The sequence below is a fragment of the Pteropus medius genome, unplaced genomic scaffold (genome assembly GCF_902729225.1).
Source record: "Pteropus medius unplaced genomic scaffold, Ma_sr-lr_union100, whole genome shotgun sequence".
NCBI classification, from domain to species: Eukaryota; Metazoa; Chordata; class Mammalia; order Chiroptera; family Pteropodidae; genus Pteropus; species Pteropus medius.
This window is the reverse complement of record NW_024349800.1, coordinates 31,528,657-31,533,154: the sequence shown is the minus strand read 5'-3', so window position 1 is coordinate 31,533,154 and position 4,498 is coordinate 31,528,657. Positions and strand designations below refer to the sequence as shown.

General features: G+C 32.5%; 1 pseudogene; it reads left to right on the top strand.

Annotated features, from left to right (window-relative positions):
• Positions 1–473: 473 nt before the first annotated feature.
• Positions 474–592, top strand: LOC120622346 (uncharacterized; annotated as a pseudogene).
• Positions 593–4,498: the final 3,906 nt, after the last annotated feature.

Here is a 4,498-nt window from a genome sequence, read left to right as displayed (position 1 = left end):
AAAGAAAGCTAAATTACACTCTCTGTATGAAGAATATTATGGCAGTTGGTTAAGAATATCCATGGGGCATTCCAAAAATGCACATGATACAGGCTGAGATGGGGAATGGCCATCAGCTAGATGTTTCAAAGTACACAACTGGGCAGCCTAATTTATTGTATAGATTTAGTCAAAACCCACAGATTTTTTTGTGTACCGCGAAGTACAAGTAAACTTAAGTAAAAGCAATATATTTTATCCACATGGAACATGTTCTTAGATATAATAAAATAAATAAGTAGGGAGGCGAAGAAGTTTATATTCTTAGAAACTAAGAATCCATTTATGGGTATAAGTGGAATTGTGTTTATTCCTCTGATTCTCTGATGTGGCTGTGTTTTATTAAACTCTTTTGGGGGAAACAGCTCACTTTCCTTTTTGTCACCAAATATATATTCCAAATGGAAATGGCCATTTTAAATGAATGGACTTCAGTCTACGGCCATGCTATCCTGAACAAGCCTGATCCTGTCTGATCTCGGAAGCTAAGCAGGGTCAGGCCTAGTTAGTACTTGGATGGGAGACCACCTAAGAAGACCAGGTGCTATAGGCATAAAAAATAAAAAATAAGGGATTGTAAACTGACAAGGTCCTTGCAATCTGTGAGGTCAACCAAGGGTTACCTCACTTAAGATATAAAAATAAAAAAATAAACTAAAAAAAAAAGTAATGCACCTCCCTGGCTGTAGCTGTTAGACTGGATGAATAATAGCTACTTGTCCACAGCCAAGCAAGTCATAAAACTCTTTCCCCAACTACAATGATTGGTATAACTAGTGAGTACACAAACCATTATTAGCTAGTCTATGTCCTTCCACAGCATTTTCTCATTTGAGCTGGAAGTAAAGTTTTATCATCTCTTTGGTGATAAAACTTTAAGAATTGAGGAGTTATGTAGTCTTATTTCCAGGTACACTAAGATGCCTATTGGAAATAATGAGGTCAACATATAGGAAAAAGTAGATAGAGATGGAAAAGGATCCTGACTTCTTAGGAACTTTTGAAAATCTAATGAATATATTTTAACTAATTTGAAAGGATGTTCATGAATTTCGTGATGAAATAAAACATTGTCATGTAATAAAAACAAGTATAAGAGAGTCAATGCAGGGCTTAGTTGTGTTTGACAATATGCTATTGTCTTGTTTTGTGTGGGAAGAATTAAAGGAGAAAATAAAGTCTAATATCCTGCTTTTTCTAACTTTGCTTTCTATTTAGCCACTTGTTTCAAAACTTATCCTGGAAGAATACATTTTTAATCACATACATACAAGATTTTGGGTTTTTCTTTTTCTGTGTAGTAAAATTCTGTAAAATACAGATTTCATTGTAGAATGTACACTCACCATAAAATGCCTTAGTTGTTTCTTCAAATTTTTGAAGGGCTAAGAACAAAGGGATAATTTTATTTTTAAAAGTGTCATTGAAAGAAAAGAAAGCTCACAAAGCTAAGGAAATTCAATACTATAAAATTCTCATCTATAAAAAAGGCTGTTGCTATTAATATATGGACCGTTAGGGTTGGTTAAATTTTAACCAATATTTGGCAATGATTTGTTTAGCTAAATATTTTTTAGCAAGTTTGAGATACTGTGTATTGTGTTTAAAATATTGCAATTAATAAATGTGGTCATTTTAATAATAAGCTATGGGTATGTCCTAAAGTATATACTTCTGATAATTTCTGATTTGATATTTTGAGTAAAAATATTTTGAGTAAAAATATTTTGAGTAAAAACCTAATTTGCTCTGAACCAAAATTGCTGTAAAAAATAAAGTCTATAAAATTAAAAAAAGAAAACTACACAAATTCTTGCATCTAGGCACTCATAGCCTCATTAAGTTATTCAAATTGAGTTTGTTTGAGGAATAGGCATCATATGAGCTCAGAAAACGTTTTTTGCTATAAGGGAAGCACATTGTAAGATGTAGATAACTATTATTTGGCAGATCCAAGCTTGATTGGAAACTGTGGTTAGTGTTAGCCACTATATACTAGATACTCTGACCTTCATTTGTCTCCTTTGAAATTTCAGAAATCAATGAGAGATAAAATAAGTGAGACAACTTCTGACAGTCCTGTGTTGCATACTGCTGCCCTAGGGATATAACTTACTCCCCTGAAATTGTTTTGGACTTTATTCAGATGCTGTCCATTAGCATAACATGATTAAAATGTTCTCATAGATTTTAAATCTGAGTTGGGAGAGAATTCATAAAATCTTTCTGAATTTTCCATCTGAGACAAAACTGGTTTCAAATTTGAAATAGCAAAATGCCCTTATGATTTATAATACTGAATCATCAAAATGTCATAAGTCCAAGTTTTTGATTTCCATGGTGAATAGCAAATAAAAATCTATACTAACAATTCTTCATTTTTATTTTCACTGTGCTGAGCAGTCCATATGACCCTACAACACTTCACCAAATCCTGAATCTTGCACTCTGAGCGTATATTTGCTTATGGAAAATTTAAAGACAAAGATTAAGAATAGAAAAAAATAAAAACGATAGTCAAATTACAATTAAAATTTGTGTATTAAAAAACAACAACAACAACAAAATTACATAAACCAGAAAAAAAAAAGAACAACTAGATATATTTAGGTAGAATATTATGTAGAGAACAGTCCAAGTAAGGAATATATTTTAGTCCAACTTTTATTCTTAAATAGCTGTGTGAGCAAAACACTGAACTGTAGCCTTCATTTTCATTTCAGACTTGATTTCTAAAGCACTTCAGAATCTATGGTGTTTAAGGTCTCTGAGGATCAAAGATGCTATAATTTTATGATAGTGATAGCAGGGGAGAGATGGGAGAATTTATAGGGAAGACAGCATAGGTTAACTTCAAGGGGCTTCCTAGAGGAGGTCAGTTATTTTAAGAAGCCTGGAGTAGTAGGAAAGAGGAGTTATAAGAAGAAAAAAAAAAAGGTAACATGCAAAGATATCCTACATAATTTAACGGTCAGCCAAAAATGAGTATTTAAACAGCTGAAAAAAAGTATGTAGAACCGATATGTTAAAATGTTTTTATATTTATTTGCATAGTTGAGGAAATGTGGCAGGTTAGTCCCAGTCCTAGGCTCTGGACTTCAGATAGTCTCTGCTATCTGAATCAAGACTCTGGCTTTTTGACTTTGGGAAACTGCCTTAATTTTCCTGTGACCCAGTTTCTTTACATTTTGGATAAGTTGAATCCAATTGGATGGTAGACTCTCATTTGAAAAATATTTTTTATAATTTAGCATATTAAGATTCTGATTGGTTTAAGAACTATTATATACTCATTATGTAGGCAGGCACTCTTCTAGGGGTTCAAATATTAAATAAAAATTATAATATAGGAGAAATCTAAAACAGTGGTTAAGAATAGTAGCTTTGGAAGCAAACAGCCTAGGTTCAGATGGTGGCTACAATTAATGTTTGTCTCTAGGAAGTCACCCTATTTTTTTGATTCTGTTTTCTTCTCTATAAAGTTTAAAATATAACTGCACCTAGAATTATTTCGCAAGCGAATTAAGAATAAATGTAAAGACTTAAAAAATATCTGACATATAGTAAAAGCTTTAAAAAAGTTTAGTATAATTATGGCTTAAACTCCAGAAAAAAATAAAAGGAATTAACCAAAAACCAAATACCAGTATTTATTATTAGTAATTTGCTTAACTAAGTAAATTTACTGGTTCTTTTAAAATAAATGAAGGTAGTTATGTAGATCTCAGATCTTATCCACTATTTGCAAATTAACGAGTTATTACATCCACTTAACAATGACACACTTGCTTGTTCTCACAAATCTCTGTTGTAGGGAACCTCAGGGAGCTGGGTCTCTTGTATTTTCTAATTGTCCAATTTGCCTGTTACTCTGTGTTATGCTTTGCTCCTCAGTACATTCCTTTGCTTATGCTGATTTGGATTAAGACTCTCTTATTTAACTCATTTCTTTAAGGACTGGAGTCAGACAGCCTTGTTAAACCTCCACAGAATCCTAGCCTGATTATAGGGCCACAAAGCAAAGAAGCTCACTGGTTATCTTTTTCTGGTCTGAGTAACTACTGATATTTGAATACTGCCAAATTACCAGACATTGATCAGGCCAGCCTCAGAGATAATGCCATTAATTTATAAAAACTCAGTTTTTGTTGTTTCTTGATTAAAGACCAGATGTGTACTATGGATTTTACATGTGACTACTTAAATTTAATTTAATTCAAATTAAATAAAGTTTTAAAATGCAGTTCCCTGGTCACACTAGCCACATTCCTATATTTCAGTAGTTAACGGTTACTAGTGGTTGTTTTGGGGCAGCACAGACTAGACTATTTCTATCATCACAGAAAGTTTTATTGAACAGCTCTACATGCTGAAATGTTAAGTATTAGTAATGCGGTACCAGCCGACATGCAAGGTCTTTCTTTTTAGACAATTAGCCATTATCTCCTAGCAGTATATT